The following is a 20,326-nucleotide window of genomic DNA, read 5'->3' as shown; positions in this document are numbered from 1 at the left end:
GTGAGAAGAGGCCAGGAACGCTGCTAAACACTGCAATGCACAAGACAGCCTCCGACCACAGTTATCTGGCTTGAAAGGGCAACAGTGCTGAGGCTGAGAGACCCTTATGTGAAGAAAGGCCACAACCTATCAGCCATGTCTGCCTCTTGCAGCCCCCCTCAGTGAAGGGATAACCCAAAGCAGGAGTTGCCGTCCCTCATCATTGAAGAACACTTGCACCTGGGAGGATTTGGCGATGCTGGAGAGGGATATGGGGCAGCTGCTGAGGAACTGCAGGGCTGGCTGCCCCAAGCCACCGGGTGAGTCAGCAGATCAGTGGCAACGCACTGGAGCTACAGTAACAATGCACAGTGCCCCGCACCCACCTGCGGAGCGTGAGAGCTGCTGCTTCACTTCCACCTTCCATATCTCATGCAAATTTCTCTCCTGGTCAGCCCTAACTTGAAACCCTACAGGAAAGGAACTCTAGAAAATGTAGTTCCAGGTTCACTAAATTGCCGTAGTCCAAGCCCCCCACAGTAGACCCTGAGGGGCTCTGCTCACCAGCACTTTATACCTGTGAAGCGGTGTTTTCTTCACCTCACTCCAGACTTCGCATGCATTGAAATTGGATGTGCTATTGCAATTGTTTTAATCCACAAACACCTGGTGTGCTTTAGACTGCTGGCTGTGCATCCACATCTTTCTTTCAGAAATACAGCTGTGGCTGCACACACAGCTCCCCAGACAGAGCCATGAACCAGCTTCCCATGCAGTTAGGGGTGGCCGTATCACTGCTACTTATCACATGCATGTTTGGGCAAGTGGGTGTGCCGGCTCCAGAGCTGCACCTGTGGACGCCAGCTGCCTACCCTTCCACGTGCTCTTTCCCCTTCCCATCAGCTGGAACCCAAATCTGAGGCAACCCAGCTTCAACCACACGATGACAAGAACAGAGCAGCAGGATGGAGAGATCTTGGAGATTTTATACCCTAAAGCACCTGCATCGTACTCTTCTTTTTTCCTAAGGAGTTCTGAGTGAGCTTCTTAGTCACTTAGGTCGTGAATAACAAAAACCAACTGAGGCCAGATGCAGTGGCTCACACCTGTAATCCCAACACTTTGGGAGGCCAAGGCAGGAGGATGGCTTGAGGTCAGGAGTTTGAGACCAGCCTGACCAACACAGCAAGACCTTGTTTCTAAAAAAGGAAGGAAGGAAGGAACAAAGGAAGGAAAAAGAGGAAAGGAAGGAAGGAAGGAAAAAGAGAGAGGGAAGGAAGGAAAGAAGGAAGGAACAAAGGAGGGAGGGAGGGAAGGAAGAAGGGAGGGAGGGAAGGAAGGAGGGAGGGAGGGAGGGAGGGAGGAAGGAAGGAAAAAAATTAAAACCAACAGAAATTGGCTGGGCACAGTGGTTCATGTCTGTAATCCCAGCACTTTGGGAGGCTGAGGCGGGAGGATAGCTTAAGCCCAAGAGTTTGAGACCAGCTTAAGCAACATAGTAAAACCCTGTCTCTACAAAAAATACAAAAACTAGCCAGGCATGGTGATGTGCACCTATGGTTCCAGCTACTCAAGAGGCTGAGGCAGGAGGATTGCTTAAGCCTAGGAGTTTGAGGCTGCAGTGAGCTGTGATGGTGCCATTTCACACTCCAGCCTGCCTCCTTTTAGAGACAGCAAGACCCTGTCTCTATAAAAGAAAGAAAGAAAAAATAAAGAAAGAAAAAAAGAAAAGAAAAGAAGACAAGACAGACTTTTCACTTAAGCAGAAAAGGGAATGTATTTGTTCCCATAACTGGGAGGTTCAGGCTGAGTTTCAGGCATAACTGGATCTAGGGGTTCAAAGTATGTCATTAGGATTCTCCATCTCCCAACATTGGCTTCTTGCAGGAGTCCAGGGAAGATGGCTTTGAGAAGTTCCAGGCTCACAATTCCCTTCTAGCTCATGACCCAGGAGAAAACAGGAGCTTCTCTCTCTCAAGGCATACTTAACTATGAAGAGGAAATGCAGAACGGTCCCTCTGGGGTTACAGGCTCACCCTGAACCAATCACTCCAAACCTCAGAAGAAGGGAGATTAGAATGAACCTGTAAAATCAGTAGCTGTTACAGCCCACTTGGGAAGTTAACCAACATTACCAGGCAGTGAAGACAGTGCTGGTGGGGGATAAAATCAGGAAGCTGCAATTGAGGTTCAGGGAAGGAAAACCATTCTCAGCTGAGGTCGTTAGGAATGCCTTCATAGGACAGGTAGGATTTGAGCTGGGCGTTGGGAGACCTAAAGTTTAAAAACGGATGGAGAAGAAAATACCGTACTTTCATTCCTGGTCATTTTCTGAGGCTCAAGGAAGCTAGCAGCCCAGGGGGACGTAAAGGATCGTGTTGGTTTTCTTCCCTTTGCCACTGGTTCAGGATGAGAAGTGTTTTTCTTCGAGCATCGAGTCCTTCCAGAGACTGACAGAAAGGGAGAGAATTTGGATACGAGGACAAAAATCTCCAGCACAGGCACTCACATGTAAAGCAGGAGGAAAACGCCATGCTTCTCCCCAACCTGAGGAACAGCTGGTAAGTGTAACTGGCAGTTTCCTTAATCAGTCCAGAAAGGCTTGTTATATAAATAAATGATTCAAATAGGAAGTGACTTACCTTAGGAAACATGCCTTGCTCTTTTTTGTTTTTCATGTTCCTAGAATGGTTTCTTTCAGGGTTGGGGTAGAACAGCTTGTAATTTTAATATACATTTATTGATTCTAAAACTGTCTAGTGTTAGGATTTTAGGAATACATTTTTATGAGGATTCAAGTAGCATAATAATTTTCCAACCAGCCATGCTAGCAGAGCCAAGGGCTCAATTCTTTAGGACAGGGGTTGGTCCTTTTATCTGTAAACATCCTGTGCTGTTGGCTGGGTTCGGGGGTATGGTAACTGGCTTGACCTTAAAAGGCGCTGGAGGTGATGGTGGTGACTATGCTACTGCTGCTGCTGATAGCAACTATTGATCTCACAGGTGAGGCCAACTGCAATATAAACCCCATCCTCTTTATTCTAAGGGAACCATTACACTCTCTGTGTATGATGGACGATTGTTTGATGACGGTTAGATCAGATCAGAGATTTATTGTTTCCTACTTGTCGGTGATGTAATGATGACTTTAGGCACAAAGTTGTTTTCATTGATAGGCAAGTTTGCCCCTTCAAGCAGGGAGTGGGAGATGTCCTCGTGTTTGGGTTAGGCTGAGCCTCTCCAGACCAGTTTGTCTTTAGAGCCCATTGGAAGCAGTACAGCAGCTCAGTATCTGTTGTCTGTTCCCACGGTGGCTAGCGGGGATGGGGCTTATCATTTCTATGAGAACTGTAATGAATCATATAGGGGGAATCCTGACTTGAGGCGAGTAGAGGCACACAATTAGTTAATTGCATTGATTTTACTGGTGGATTGCTCCCTATCTCAGTTCCCACACATTGCTATGTAGCTTGCAGTGTCTCTTATGGTGGGAATACACTTCTCTGCTCCACTGATATTGGACTTGGCACCATGACTTGCTCTGGCCAATGAGATGCGAGTGGAAGGGCGTCTGTGCGGGTAGGAGCTGAAGCTTTGGAGACTTCACCCTTGCTTTCTTTCTCATTTATTCCTTTCCCTCTTCCATGGGAATGGCATGTCCCCGATGGGCACCGCTCTTTCAGCCTGGGCTGTCACATGCAATGTGAGTGAGAAATACATACTTGTTATTGTGAGCCACTGAGATGTTAGGGGCACTTGTTACAACATGTAACCTAGTGAAAGCTGACTGATACAAATGGTCACTTATTGTCCTGGTCATTCTCGTGAAAAATGGTCCAACTCTTAAACATGTGGCTATAGACTGAGCTTGTAACAACTCTACCCAAGAAAAACATCCTAAATCGAAGAAAACGAATGAACTACAGTCAGATTAAACCAACAATAACAAGAAGCCAATTTCGTATATAAAATTTGCAAGGGCTATAAAAATAATAGTATTAGAAAGAGTATACCAGAAACAAGCATTCTTAGACATTGTTAGTGGAAGTATAATTAGAACCACAGTGCTGGAGATAAATTCAGGAGCAATACTGATACCAATAATAGATGGTATTTATAGAGTGCCTTTATGTGCCAGGCTCTACTATTTTAAGTTTTTTTTTGTTTTTTTTAGAGGGAGTCTCGCTCTGTCGCCCAGGCTGGAGTGCAGTGGCGCAATCTCGGCTCACTGCAATCTCCGCCTCCCGGGTTCACGCCATTCTCCTGCCTCAGCCTCCCGAGTAGCTGGGACTACAGGCGTCTGCCACCACACCTGGCTAATTTTTTGTATTTTTAATAGAGACGGGGTTTCACCGTGTTAGCCAGGATGGTCTCAATCTCCTGACCTCATCATCTGCCCGCTTCTGTCTCCCAAAGTGCTGGGATTACAGGTGTGAGCCACTGTGCCCAGCCTACTATTTTAAGTTTTATTGACCTTACTTGAATTAATAAAATTGATTTACATGTAGTAACTTAATTCTTGTAATCATCTTGTAGGGAAGGTATTATTCTTAAAAATATATATATTTCAAAACCCTTAAAAATGTTTCTTTGCTCTTTGACGCACATCTGGGAGTTTATCCTAAGGAAATAATTACAGATGAGGTGAAAAAGTTTTATCTAAGAATGTTCGTGGCAGAATCGTTCATAATTGTGAAACTCAGAAGCAATATAAACATCCAGAAAATTGGAATCTTTTAAAAAAATTGAACGCTTTAAAAGAGATATAAAAATATATGGTGGACATGAAGACTTTTATTTCCATTAAGTAAAAAAAGCAGCACTTTTTTTTTTTTAGTGGCAGGGCACAGTGGCTCACACCTATAATCCCAGCACTTTGGGAAGCCGAGGCAGGGGGACCACTTGAGGTCAGGAGTTCGAGACCAGCCTGGCCAACGTGGTGAAACCCTGTCTTTACTAAAAATAAAAAAAAATTAGCCGGGTGTGGTGGTATGCACCTGTAGTTCCAGCTGCTAGGGAGGCTGAGGCAGGAGAATCACTTGAACCCAGGAGGCAGAGATTGTGGTGAGCCGAGATCGCGCCACTGCACTCCAGCCTGGGTGACAAGAGTGAAACTTCGTCTCAAAAATATATATAAAATAAAATTAAAAATAAAATAATTTTAAAAAGCAGTTTAGTGAAAAATGCAATGTAGACCTGCATTGTGTAATACAATAGCCACCAGCAACGTGAGCACTTAAAATGTGACTAGTCTGGGCCAGACACAGTGGCTCATGCCTATAATCCCAGCACTTTGGGAGGCTGAGGTGGGTGGCCCACCTAAGGTTGGAATTCGAGACCAGCCTGACCAACATGGAGAAACCCAGTCTCTATTAAAAATACAAAATTAGCCGGGCGTGGTGGCACGTGCCTGTAATCCCAGCTACTTGGGAGGCTGAGGCAGGAGAATCGCTTGAACCTGAGCGGAGGAGGTTGTGGTAAGCTGAGATTGTGCCACTGCACTCTAGCCTGGGCAATGAGAGCAAAACTCCGTCTCAAAAAAAAAAAAAAAAAAAAAAAATGTGACTAGTCTGAATTGAGAAGTGCTGTAAGTGAAGACTTAATATGGAAATAAAAGAATATAACAATATTTCATTAATTTTTATGTTGATTCAAGGTTGAAATGATAATATTTGGGGCATATTACTAACATTAATTTCCCCTGCTTTTTTTGCACTTTAAAAAAATGTGGCCACTAGAAAAACTTGAAATTTCATATGTGGCTCATATTTATTTTAGGACTTGTGACCACACAGTTTCTGTTACAACTGCTCACTTGCATTGTAAGTCAGAGCAGCCATAGATGACATAGAAATGAATGGACATCTCCGTGTTCTAATAAAACTTTATTTATAAAAACAGGTAGCCAACCAGGAGGGCTATAGTTTGCTTAACCGTGGTCTAGACCAGAGTTTCCTAACCTTGGGCCTTTTGACATTTGGGGCTAGGTAATTGGTTGTTGTTGAGGGCTGGCCTGTGCGTTTTAGGATGTTTAGCAGTATCTCTGGCCTCAACCACTAGATGCCAGTATCACCACCTGCCCCAGTTTTGACAACCTAAAATGTCTGCAGACATTGCTGAATGTCTTCTGTGGGGGAAAAATCACCCTGATTGAGAACCACTGGTCTAGCTCATATGATTTTATTTCCGAGAAAACAAAAATTGTGTGCATGTGCAATGTTCTGGATGGGTACACACCAAGGTGCAGGAGTTACATGTTTGGTTGTTTTCCCCATCTTTTCATTTTTGTGCATTTTCTAAATTAAGCATAGGTTATTTAATATGTAAAAAGGAACAATCGTGGTGCTGGATGTGGTAACTCGGGCCTGTAGTCCCAGCTACTTGGGAGGCTGAGATGGGAGGATCGCTTGAGCCCAGGTGTTCCAGATGCTTCTGGGCAACATAGAGAGACCCCATTGCAAAAAAAGTAGAGGGATGGGGCAAATAAATAAATAAAACAATTGTGTAGACAAAGAAAGCCAAAAAGACAATGATAAAATGAGACTCAGAAAGAAATCCACGTGTAGAAAAGAAAGTGAGAGTTGGGGGAGAATGCTACTTCATCCCCAAAAGACAAGTTCTCTACTTGGCCAGGCCCTCAACTGCCACTCCAAGATGTAATATCAAGGGCAGCAGATGTGGTTGGGCCAATAAACTGATCTCTGGGTTGATTATGGGTTTGGAAAAATACATCTGCCACACTGGAGTAGGCAGGCCCTCGCCTGGTGTGGTGTAACTATTTACCAAAAGGAAGCAGGCTTGATTTTGATGTACACACCACACCTCCTCAGATGTAAGCACACTGGGACCTCCACTGCTTGAGTCCACCAGGGAAAGGAGGAAGTAAGGAGTTAGACAAGATTTCAGAATGAAAAATTGAAACGCTGACTGCACTGAACTACTTCTCACAAAAGCCCAGGCAGTAACATTTTAGCAACTAAAAAATCAGTGCCAATTTACTGATATTTAAAATGCATGTGATTATAAATCAATTATTATTATAAGTAACTTTACTTTGTGCTTGCCATGCACCGGGCAGTGTACCTCATTTAATCTTCCATAATCTTCCTTATAGTGCTGAAAGGTAGGTGCTGTGCTTAGGATAGTTTTCCAGTTGTGGAACCCAAAGCTCGGAGATGGTAAGTTATAGGCCTAAGTCCCACGGCTAGCAAGAGATGGAACCAAGGCTGTAGGCCACTCTCTGAGTTCACAAGTCATGCCCTTGTGATCTAAACTACAAGGGTGTACATTTTCTCTTGGGATTCAAGTTCTTATTTTGAAAGAAAAATACATAGCTCCTAAGAATTATGGTTTTTTGGAATTAGTCCTTTCCAGGAAAAAAAAGACTTAGCTCACTGTCATCATTGGTGAGAAGCTAATAAGCATGTCAAGTTCAGGTGTAGTTTGAGCAACTCAGTGAAGAGGTGGAGAGAGGTGAGGCAAAGGTCTAGGCAGGAAGTGACCCTGAAAGCTGGGTGGCCTGATACTGGGATCTGGGTGGTGGGTCCATCAGAAAAGGGCCCCAGCCAGTGTCTGGAGAGATTGAGGGCATGACAGGGAGAGACTAGACTCCATAGAGAGGGCACTGGCAAGAGCTGGACAGGCAGCCATCATGGAAGAGGGGTGCTCGGAGGGAAACTGATTCAGAAGTACAATTCTCTGGTGTGCAGGCACAGAAGTGCCAAGCAGCAGTCCTACAGCATGACCGTGGACATTAACTCACTGACTGCTCTGTGTGGGAGTCGGTCAGCTCCAGAGGGGGGGTGAGCTGGCAGATGAAGGGTAGAGGTGATGCCAGGTGTCTGGAGTAGGGAAGGCAGGTGTGGCAGAAGCTGTGGATGGCCCCCAATGCCTGTTCTTCCCTTCTGCCTTGGTACTAGAGCTCCCAAATTTTATGAATAACTGGGCACATGGCCACCAACCTTCCTTGCAGCTCAGTGTGACCATGCCCTTCTTCTCCTACTATCCTTCCTCTGGTAGGGATGCAATGGCTGGAACTCCAGCAGCCATTTGAGACCATGAGGTGGGTTTGGCATGGTGGCTCATGCCTGTAATCCCAGCATTTTGGGACACCAAGGTGGGAGGATCACTTGAGGCCAGGAGTCGAGACCAGCCTGGGCAACCAAAGTATAAATGCATCTACAGAAATTGTTGGTCCACAGAGTGTCATAAGAATTTTGAAGGCCAGGCGTGGTGGTGGCTCATGCTTGTCACCCCAGCAGTTTGGGAGGCTGAGATGGGAAGATCACTTGAGCCCAGGAGTTTGAGAACAACCTAGGTAACATAGCAAGAGCCCGACTCTACAAAAAATAAATAAATAAATAAACTAGGTATGGGGGCGTGTGCCTGTAGTCCTAGCTACGTTGGAGGCTGAGGTGGGAAGATTGCTTGAGCCAGGAGGTTGAGGCTGCACTACAGTGAGCTATAACTGAGCCACTGCACTGCAGCCTGGGTGACAGAGTGACATCTTGTCTCAAAAAAAAAAGACCATGAGGTGGGTACTCTTGTTGTGATTGGTGGAGCGAAGACATGGAGACTGGCTTCCTAGTGTTTGCAAAACTGCCAGATACCAGGACAGTCTCCCCTCTCCTCACTTCCAGACTTGGTTTCTATTAGACAATTACATGTGTATCTTGTTAAATTTGTTATTATTTGAGGTTTTCTACCATTTCTAATTAAGCTGAAGTTAATTTTAACTAACTTGGCAAGGACCGACATATTCGTTTTTTGTTTTTATTTATTTATTTTTATTTTTATATTTTTGAGATGGAGTTTCACTCTTTGTTGCTCAGGCTGGAGTGCAGTGGTGCGATCTCAGCTCACTGAAACCTCTGCCTCCTGGGTTCTAGTGATTCTCCTGTCTCAGCCTCCCGACTAGCTAGGATTACAGGCACCCACCACCACACCCGGCTAATTTTTGTAGTTTTAGTAGAGTCAGGATTTCACCATGTTGGCCAGACTGGTCTCAAACTTCTGACCTCAGGTGATCCGCCTGCCTCGGCCTCCCGAAGTGTTGGGATTACAGGTGTGAGCCACCATGCCTGGCCTGTTTTTATTTTTGATTCGGGGGTACATGTGCAGGTTTGTTACAAGGGTATATTGCGTGATGCTGAGGTTCGGGCTTCTGTTGATCCCATCACCCAAATAGTGAACATGGTACCCAATAGGAAGTCTTCCCAGCCATTTCCCCCCTCCCTTCCGCCCCTCTTTTGGAGTCTCAGTATCTATTGTTCCCATGTTTATGTCTGCGTGTCCCCATGTTTAACTCTCACAAGTGAGACCATGCAGTATTTGGATTTCCGTTTCTGCATTAATAGGACTGACATTTTCTAATGCTGGCCTTAGAAGGCTGGCTCCCCCTCCCAACTCCCTTCCTATAGCATAGGTTCTATATAAACTCATTCTAGTTTGAATTAATAGGAATTTAAAGTTACTTTAAGTGAATGAACGCGAACACGTTCACCAACCTGACTATTCCAGAACATGTTGTAATTGCTGCAGTTGTTTCAGTTCAGGTCCTCATCCACTCCTATCCCTTCCACCCTCCCACCAACCCACCCACCGGGGTCTGAAGGTACGTGTACAATAGAAGGAAAAACTGAATTTACAAACAGAGAGTTCTTCTCCCCAAGAAAATTCAGAGTCACAACCATCATTACCACTTCCTCAGCTTCGTATCCCATTCTAATACCTGCAGTGATGATCTGCATCTCACGCTCTGTCTTCCATTCCTACCTCTGACAAAGCTTAGTTCCTGCTCCCCTCCCTAGGTGCCCTGGATCCCAGCCTCTCCTGCCTCCCCTAGGACTGAAACCCAATCCTCATCTCATTTCCTGCCTGTAAAACAACCGCTTCCCACAATAATTCATTATCCCCATCAGCAATTGACCTTTTATTGTGTGTTTGTTGATATTACAATTCTAGGGTATGTGATAAAGGTGTGGTTGTAGGAATGCATCCTCAGGAAATAGACTTTGAGATAGATGTTTCTAGGGGAGAGTTTTGGGGTAAACCTGCACGAGAATGAAGGAAGAAGGACTGGACAGAGAAAGAAGTTGAACTTCTTGGCAATTGTGAGAAAGGGCTCAGCTCACCCCATGGGGACCTCTGAAGATGGCTGGTCCTTCAGAGATGTCTGGGATTGAGGCAGAGGACTGAGTGCCTTAGTCCTTTGAGTCCTTTGTGTCTCCAAGCAGCACGTTCCAGTTCACACTACAGATGCATTAAAGGATTTTGGCTGGTTATGGTGAGACTTCTCAGGGTGGTTGGGTGGCTACCTCCGGGGTCTAATACTTAATCTCTGAGGCCCAGAACATGAATTGTCTTTATATGTCCATAGCTGATCAGTCTTTCTATGACAAATCACACTAATTAAATTTAGACAAGACAAATGAATACATGACAAATGGATTTGTTTACAATGAGATTGTCTCTTTGCAGTGATCAAAATGCTTGTGTTCCTACATGTTCTCACTTATAAGTGCGAGCTGAATGATGAGAACACATGGACACGTGGTGGGGAACAACACACACTGGGGCCTGTGTGGGGACAGTGGGGGAAGGGAGAGCATCAGGAAGAATAGCTAATGGATGCTGGGCTTAATACCTAGCATCCATTAGCTAGGTATTGGGTTGATCTGTGCAGCAAACCACCGTGGCACATGTTTACCTATGTAACAAACCTGCACATCCTGCACATGTAGCCCGGAACTTAAGATAAAAGTTGATGGAAAAAAAGTTTGTGTTAGTTATCTCTAATATTCATTTCCCAGTATCAACACAGGGGAAAGATGGTAGCTGTGTAGAGGTCTAAAAGTCATTAAGTCCAAATTAAAGGCAGGAAGTCAGCATGGTCCAATAAATCTCTCTGTAAGAAGAAAAACTGAAGGTATTCGATGCTTCAGATGGAAGGAGTAAGAAGCTAGAAAATATTCGTGATGTGGCAAGGACAAAATATGTTTCTTCTTTCTACAGAAAAAAAAGTCTAGGAAGAACTCAAAAAGCTACAAGAAAATCATGGTCCAAATAGAGGCAAAATAAAATGAATCGTAATTTTGAGTAACTGCAGGGATATAATAAAAGAAAATCAATTTGGCTGTGCTCCTGGGAACATACTCCTTTGAGTCACCCAAAAGGTGATGACATTGAATGCAAGAGGAAGAAGTGTGATCCTAACGCAGTCCTTGGCTCTCCAGGGAACAATATTTACCCGCTCACAATAATGTTAATGCAGTTCATTGGCTTCGAACTAGCAGAATTAACCCATAGACCAAGCACAGAGGACTCATCATGGTTGCAGAACAGAATGTAATGTTACCAATCAGAACAATGGAAAAACAAAGATCAAGCTGGAAGAAGTTGAAAGGGGAAAGTGGCGGAGCTGGTATCTCCATCTCATACTGTGTGGAGTTAAGAAATATTGTTGAAAGTTCATGGAATGAGGCCAAACGTGGTGGATTATGCCTGAAATCCCAGCACTTTGGGAGGCTGGGGCAGGAAGACCACTTGAGGCCAAGAGTCTGAGACCAGCCTGGGTAACATAGCAAGATCCTATCTCTCCAAAAAAGAAAAAATTAAAAATTAGCCAGGTGTGTTGACACGTGCCTGTAATCCCAGCTACTTGGGAGGCTGAGGCAGGAGCATTGCTGGTGCCCAGGAGTTCAAGGCTGCCGTGATCCATGTTCACGCCACTGCACTCCAGCCTGGGTGACAGAATGAGGTCCTGTCTCAAAATAAATAAATAAGGTAAGTTCATGGAGTGAGAACTGGAATTTTAAGTATATCACTTAAAATTATGTAAGTAACCAATGGAAGGATTAAAAATAATACTAAAACCACCAAACTTTGGAAGGGAGAAGTGAAAGTGGAGGCAGAGTTAGTAGATGTTTAGCTTTCAAAATAGGTAGATCATGTATACTATTGGTAAATTATGAAGAAGAAGAGTAAGCATATGATTTAAGGTTATGGAGGTAACCACCAGGAAAAACAAAAACAGAAGCAGTCAAGCGGTTGGCGTTGGGAAGCAGCTGCAGGTGGAGGCGATGTGGAGGTAGAAGGTTACTTCTGTAGCATTTTATCTTTTCATCCTATGCATGTATTTCTTGGAAATTATGGAAAACAGGTATGATTTTAAAAATCACCAGGTAGAGTTTAATTATTAATCAAAAGGAGGTTTGGCAAGTATAGACTCAGAATGATTTGGGGGACAGGTCTCATATGTTCTAGAAAAGCCCAGTGAAATCCTACTCTCCAGCAATGGAGAACACATTTTTGGTGCTCCCCTAATTTCAGGGCCTAACTCTACTGAAAAGAATTGGGTCCACACAGACACACTTAAATGTGCGGGACTCTTTCTTTCACGAACCTCTCCTTTGTGTCCCGACAAGACAGATCAATGTCAGAGGACCACCTCTGACTTCTCCCCAAGCAAGCTCATTCAATCCTTTGTTGCTCAAAATAGGGAATAACTGGAGCCATGGTCCTAATGGTGGCAGCACATTAGACTTTCCTGTGGAGCTTTAAAAATATACCCTTGCCCAGGCCCCGCCCCAGGCCAATTAAATCTGTGGCCCCGGCTTTGGTACTTTTTTATTTTAAAAAATTCCCCAGGTGCTTCTATTGTGCGGTTGGAATTAGAAGCGCAGCTGGAATTGAGAGGCACGGGTCCAGTCATTCTGTGTTGCTCATCAGAGGACTGAAGCAGGCCCACCTGGAGGTAGCTGACACTTCCTTCATCATCGCCGTTTTTGGAGAGTGGTCATACCCGACTTTTCCCCAGTTTCTCCCTGCCCATTCACTCCCCGAGCCCTGCTGTATGGCTTCCCCGCTGCCCACGTCTCTGGGAACTGCCTTTCCTCATTCTCTCTAGTGAGCTGCTAGTTGCTATGTCCAGTGAGTTCTCCAGTCCCTAAGCTTCTTCTCTGTGCAGGGTTTGAGCCTGCTGATAATTCCTCCTATCCTCAAATTCCCTCCTTGGTTTCTTTGATCCCCACTCTCCCTCTCTTCCTTCCTCACTGCTCAGCCATCTTAGCCGGCTTCACGCGAACCATCCGCTGCTTGCGTGGGCCTCTCCTCTCCATCCCAGATCTGCCTGCGTGGGCCTCTCCTCTCTCATTGCTCACATTCTCCTGGGGGTTTCAAGTATCTTCTTGACTACTGTTATCAGCTCACTGAGGATGACCTCAGGCCTTCACCTCCATCCCAGATCGGCTATCTGATTGCCTACTGGACATTTCCACCTCATGTCTTACAGGTACTTCAATCAAAACCTTCCCCCAAATGAAGCTCATCATCTATTGCCCAAATCCCTTCTCCCGTCTTCCTTGCTTTGTTGAATGGCCCCAGTTATCCAACCCCACTCAGTTATACAGCCCAAACTCCAGAAATTTCCTAGACACATCCCTTTTCTGCCTCCCACCAACATCCAGTTAATTCCGTCTTAGTCACCCCCTCTGCTCTATCTCTGCCAGGACTTCAAGTCTGTCCATCATCATCTCCTCCCTGGGTGGCTGCGAAGACCTCCCTACCCAGTCTCACTGCCTTAATCATGTCCCCTTGCAATGCTCACTTAGGTCAGAGCAATCATTCCAAAGCACAAATATGACTGTGTCAATCTCCTGTCTAAGACCCTTCAATCGCTTCCTCATGGCCTGCCAAGTCCAAACTTAGAAAGATCCACCAGGCAGTAATAACTTATTGCTCCGTCCCTCTCCAGTTTCAGCACCTGCTAGGACCAACAGATGCCCCGTGCATCTATGCACACTGAGTGCACCCACCCCCATCTTCCCGATCTGCCAGGCTGCTTCCTCCCAGCTTTCCAGCTTTCCCCTGCAGTCTACTGGACCTGGAACGCCCTCCTGGTTGTTTTCTATTCACACTTCAACCTTTTGTTCAGACCTTACCACGTTTAAGTCACCTCCTCCTCCTGTCTATTCTAGGGTCTGGCAAACAGTAGGTGCTCAAGCAATGTTTACAGCATAAGCAAATACACAATGCTGTAAATTTTAAAGTGGGGTGTAGTATTACTACATGAAGAAGGTGCAAAAGATAATTATATATCTAAGTCTCAAACACATTGACTTTAAAGGAAGTTTCTCAATGTACTCAGAAGAGCCCTGGGGACCCCCACAGAGCTGCCTGAAAGGCCGCTGATGGGGATCCCCATTTTTAAACAGGAGTACTTTCATCTATTTTATATGTTGGTCTTTGAGGAAGATCTAGCTTGAACAAAGTGTCTTGTGACTAAGGAATATATGAAAAACAATTCTCTAAATTATTCAAACAAGATGGAACATAATTTCCAGTTTAATTACCCCTGCAAAAGAAGTTCTCATATATCTGTTTTTTTGTCGTTGTTTTTTTGTTGTTGTTTGTTTTTAGCAGACTGCCACAGGAATGTATTTTTTCTTGATTTTCCTTAGTGTCTTAGTGACATACTTGGCAGGGTTTTTTTTTTTTTTGGCTTTTAAAAAAAGTTATTATTTTGAATCAATTGTATATGCATATGGTCAACAAAGTTAAGAGAGATAGAAAAGGAATTCAGTGAAAAATTACCCTCCTCACAAACACCCCGTTTCCATCCTCCGGAGACAACGCTCTGTCTGGCTTTAGCACGTCATTCCAGAGATTTCTGTGCAGGGGCCACTGCTGTGCTGGGCAGGAAGCACATTCCCTTGGTGGGGACAATGGAAGGACAAGTCTTCTCCTAAATGTCGTGGACATGGTTTAATCATTACGAACTCAGAGTGGCCTCAAAAGACACCTGGCCCCACTATCCAATGACTGTCAGGAAGAAGGGCTTAACATCAACTCTTCCAATATCAAAACCATTTTTTGGCAGACAATGTCTAGCATTTGCTTGGCTCATAGCCAAATACCCATTTAGATCAGCTTATTTACTTACCTAGGGGTACATTTTTCTCCTAATACATTATGGAGGATTTATCAGGAAATTACACTACTCAAAATGCGATGGTCTGTGGGTGCTTTGCTGAATATATATTTTTAATGACTGGAGTAAACATTTGATATTTCAGTAAGTGGCATTGGGACAATTCACTCTCAAATGAAAGAGAAAAGAAAAAAATCGTAAAGAAAATAAAATTCCTACCTATTGCCACCACTGAAATACATTAAAGAGGTACTAAAGACTGGAACGTGGGGAAAATACACTGAAACTGTCAGAAGAAATTATAAGAGAATACCTTTTTGAATTTTGGAGAGAAAACGTTTTTTCTTTTCTTTTCTTTTTTTTTGATATAGAGTCTCACTCTGTTGCCCAGGCTGGAGTGCAGTGGCATGATCTCGCCTCACTACAATCTCCAAATCCTGGGTTCAAGTGATTCTCATGCCTCAAGTCTCCCAAGTAGCTGGGATTACAGGCATGTGCCACCATGCCTGGCTATTTTTTTTCTATTTTTAGAGGAGACGGGTTTTCACTTTGTTGGGCAGGCTGGTCTCGAACTCCTGGCCTTAAGTGATCCACCTGCTTCAGCCTCCAGGAATTACAGGTGTAAGTAATCACACCCAGCCAGAAAGTATTTTCTTTAAGACAATACAAAAAATACAAACTATAAACAGAGATCTATCTGATTATACCTGATTTAAAACCTTTTGTCAAAAACACACCATGAACTAGATTGAAAAACAAGTGGGGGCCTTGGAGAAGGTATTTGCAGAAGATCTAGCAGACAGAGAATTGTGAGCTAGAACGTATGTGATCCCTACAAATCACGTGGAAAAAGCCATACAACCCCAAAGGAAAAACAGACCAAAAATATGAACTGAGAATGTATAGAAGGGGAAATAAGAACAGGCAATGTGTATATTAAAAAATATTCAACTTCATGCAAACTTAGGAAAGTGCAGTTAAAACAATATGGTTTTTTTTTGACCAATCACATTGGCAGAAATCTTGAGCCTGAGAATATCAAATGTTGGCTAAGCTGTGAGAGAAATGGTGCCCTCATTCACTGTTGTTGGGAGTGTGAATCAACAGAGATATTTGAGAGAACAATTTAGCAGCATTTTGTAAATTTGTAAACATGCGTCCCCTGTAACAGCAATTTCATTTCTACGTATTTACTCCCACAGGTGCTCACAAGAGCGCTGTCCAAGGATGTGTATTTCTGTTTAGTTTCAATCTAAATGTCCACCATGAGACTGGCTAAAATACTGTGGTGTTTGTGGTCTGTAGAATACTTTGCTGCCTGTGTTAATTTGTTCGGGCTGCTATGACCAAGTACCACAGACTGAGTGGCTCAAACAACAGAAGTTTCTTTTCTCACTGTTTTGGAATCTAGCAGTCTGTGGTCAAGGTGTCAGCAGGGCTACTTTCCTCGGAGGCCCCTTTCCTTGGGGTGGAGATGGCTGTCTTCTCCCTATGTCTTCACATGGCCTTTTCAAAAAAAAAAATCAACTTTTATTTTAGACACAGAGGTACATGTGCAGCTTTGTTACTTGGGAATATTGCGTGATGCTGAGACTTGGGGTACAGATCCCATCACCCATATAGTGACCACAGTACCTGATAGGTAGTTTTTCAATTCCTGGCCCCTCTCTCCCTGCCCCCTCTAGTAGTCCACAGGGTCTATTCTTCCCATATATATATCCATAGGTGCTCAGTGTTTAGCATCCACTTATAAGTGAGAACATGCAGTATTTGGTTTTCTGTTCTTGTGTAATTCCCTTAGGATTACGGCCTTCAACTGCATCCATATGGCTGCAAAGGACATGATATCATTCTTTTTATGGCTGCGTAGTATTCCATGGTGTATACGTATACCACATTTTCTTTATCCGGTCTACCGCTGATGGGCACTGGGTTGATTCCATGTCTTTGCTATTGTGAATAGAACAGTGATGAACATACAAGTACATGTGTCTTTCTGGTAGAATGATTTATTTTCCTTTGGGTATATACCCAGTATATAATGGGATTGCTGGGTTAAATGGCAGCTCTGTTTTAAGTTATCTGAGAAATCTCCAGACTGCTTTGCATAGTGGCTGGACTAATTTGCATTCTCACTAACAGCATATAAGCATTTCTTTTTCTCTGCAGCCTTGCCAGCATCTGTTGTTTTTGGACTTTTTAACAATAGCCATCCTGACTGGTGTGAGATGGTATCTCATTTTGGTTTTGATTTGCATTTCTCTGATGATTAGTGATGTTGAGCATCTTTCATATGCTTGTTGGCCAACTGTATGTCTTCTTTCAAGAAGTGTCTGTTCATGTCCTCTGCCCATTTTTAAATTTTAATTTGCATAAGTAAACTGGTAACACTGAGAGTGGGGTGATGCTGTAAAGATACCTGAAAATGTAGAAGCTACTTTGGAACTGGGTAACAGACAGAGGTTGGAACAGTTTGAAGGGCTCAGAAGAAGACAGGAAGATGTGGGAAAGTTTGGAACTTCCTAGAGACTTGGAGGGCTCAGAAGACAGGAAGATGTGGGAAACTCTAGAACTTCCTGGAGACTTGTTGAATGGCTTTGACTAAAATGCTGATAGTGATATGGACAATAAAGTCCATGCTGAGGTGGTCTCAGATGGAGATGAAGAACTTGTTGGGAACTGGAGTAAAGGTCACTCTTTCTATGCAAAGAGACTGGCACATTTTGCCCCTGCCCTAGAGTTCTGTGGAACTTTGAACTTGAGAGAGATGATTTAGGGTATCTGGAGGGAGAATTTTCTAAGCTGCAAAGCATTCAAGAGGAAGCAGAGCATAAAAGTTTGGAAAATTTGCAGCCCGATGATGTGATAGAAAAGAAAAACACATTTTCTGGGGAGAAATTCAAGCCTGCTGCAGAAATTTGCCTAATAACAAGAAGCCAAATGTTAATCACCAAAACGATGGGGAAAATGTCTCCAGGGCATGTCAGAGACACTGGCAGTGCCCCCATCAATGTCCTGGAGGCCTAGGAGGGAAGAATGGTTTCCTGGACCCGGGCCCAGGGCCCTCCTGCTCTGTGCAGCCTTGAGACATGGTGTTCTGCATCCCAGCTGCTTCAGTTCCAGCCATGGCTAAAAGGGGCCAAGGTACAGTTCAGGCCATTGCTTCAGAGTGCAAGCCTCAAGCCTTGGCAGCTTCCAAATGGTGTTGGTCCTGCCGGTACATGGAGGACAAGAATCAAGGTTTCGGAACCTCTGCCTAGATTTCAGAGGATGTATGGAAAAGCCTGGATGTCCAGGCAAAAGTTTGCTGCAGGGATGGAGCCTCATGGAGAACCTCTGTGAGGGCAGTGCAGAAGGGAAATGTGGGGTGGGAGCCCCTACACAGAGTCCCCACTGGAGCACTGCCTAGTGGGGCTATGAGAAGGAGGTCACCATCCTCCAGACTCCAGAGTGGTAGATCCACCTACAGCTTGCACTGTGCACCTGGAAAAGCCTCAGACACTCAATGCCAGCCTGTGAAAGCAGCTGAGAGGGAGCCTGTACCCTGCAAAGCCACAGAGGCAGAGCTGCCCAAGGCCATGGGAGCTCACCTCTTGCATCAGCATGACCTGGATGCGAGACATGGAGTGAAAGGAGATTATTTCAGCGCTTAAAGATTTGTCTGCTCTGCTGGATTTTGGACTTGCATGGAGCCTGTAGCACCTTTGTTTTGGCTAATTTCTCCCATTTGGAATGGGTGTATTGACCCAATGCCTGTACCTCCATTGTATCTAGGAAGTAACTAACCTGCTTTTGATTTTACAGACTCCTAGGCTGAAGGGACTTGCCTTGTCTCAGATGAGACTTTGGACTTGGACTTTTGGGTTAATGCTGGAATGAGTTAAGACTTTGGGGGACTATTAGAAGGGCATGATTGTGTTTTGAAATGTGAGGACATGGGATGTGGGTGGGGGGCATGGGTGGAATGATACGGTTTGGCTTTGTATCCCCACCCAAATCTTACCTTGACTTGTAGTTACCATAATCCCTATGTGTTGTGGGAGGGACTTGGTGGGAGGTAATTGAATCATGGGGGCAGATATCCACATGCTGTTCTTTTGATAGTGAGTTCTCATGAGATCTGATGGTTTTATAAGGGCCTTTCCCCCTTTTGCTCAGCACTTCTTGATGCTGCCATGTGAAGAAGGACATGTTTGCTTCCCCTTCCTCCATGATTGTAAGTTTCCTGAGGCCTCCTCAGCCATGTGAAACTGTGAGTCAACTAAACCTCTTTCCTTTATAAATTACCCACTCTTGGGTACTTCTTCATAGCCACGTGAAAATGGACTAATACATGGGGTTATTTATTTTTTCCTTGTTGATTTGTTTGAGTTCCCTATAGATTCTGGATATTAGGCCTTGGTTGGATGCATGATTTGCAAATATCTTCCCCCATTCTGTAGCTCGTCTGTTTACTCTGTTAATAGTGTCTTTTGTTGTGCAGAAGTGCTTTAATTTAATTGGGTCCCACTTGTCTATTTTTGTTTTTGTTGCAATTGCTTTTGGGGAATTAGCCAAAAATTCTTTGCCAAGGCTGATATCAAGAAGAGTATTTCCTAGGTTGCCTTCTAGGATTTTTATGGTTTGAGGTCTTACATTTAAATCTTTAATCCATTTTGAGTTAATTTTTTATACGGTGAAAGGTAAGGGTCCAACTTCAATCTTCTGCATATGGCTATCCAGTTATCCCAGCACCATTTATTGAATAGGGAGTCCTTTCCCTGTTGCTTGTTTTTGTTAGCCTTCACATGGCTTTTCTTTGTGTCTGTGTCCTAATCGCCCCTTCTTATAAGGACAGCAGTCATATTGGATTACAGCTCACCCTAGTGATCTCATTTTAACCTAATTGTCTATTTAAAGACACTGTCTCCAAATACAGTCACATTCTGAGGTACTAGGAGATTGTGACTTCAACATACAAATTTTGAGGGGAACACAATTTAGCCCATAACCCTGCCCCTACAAGGAATGAGTAAGATCCATGAATAACAAAGTGTCTCCATCTCAGAAAGCAATATTGAGTTGAATGTGCATGAGGCATAATGGTGCATACCATATGATACCACCTACAACTTAGAGGCATGGAACACACCCACAGACCTACAGAAATCCCTTCTATATGTGGGTAAACATTTAAATGCCCTGGAATTGGCTGAGCACAGGGTGGGGGCGGGGACTAACACCTGTAATCCCAGCACTTTGGGAGGCCAAAGTGGGTGGATCCCTTGAACCCAGAAGTTCAAGACCAGCCTGGGCAACATGGCGAAACCACATCTCTACAAAAAATACAAAAATTATCTGGGTATGGTGGCATCTGTCTGTAATCCCAGATACTTGGGAGACTGAGATGGGAGGATCACCTGAGCCTGGGGAGGTTGA

General features: G+C 44.3%; 1 pseudogene; it reads left to right on the top strand.

The window, feature by feature from the left end:
- The first annotated feature begins 235 nt into the window (after positions 1–235).
- Positions 236–20,326, top strand: part of LOC115930548 (cysteine and histidine-rich domain-containing protein 1-like) — a 36,777-nt pseudogene continuing 16,686 nt past the window's right edge.

This window comes from Gorilla gorilla, chromosome 15 (genome assembly GCF_029281585.2).
Source record: "Gorilla gorilla gorilla isolate KB3781 chromosome 15, NHGRI_mGorGor1-v2.1_pri, whole genome shotgun sequence".
Lineage (NCBI taxonomy): Eukaryota > Metazoa > Chordata > Mammalia > Primates > Hominidae > Gorilla > Gorilla gorilla.
This window is presented reverse-complemented; position numbering and strand designations above follow the sequence as displayed.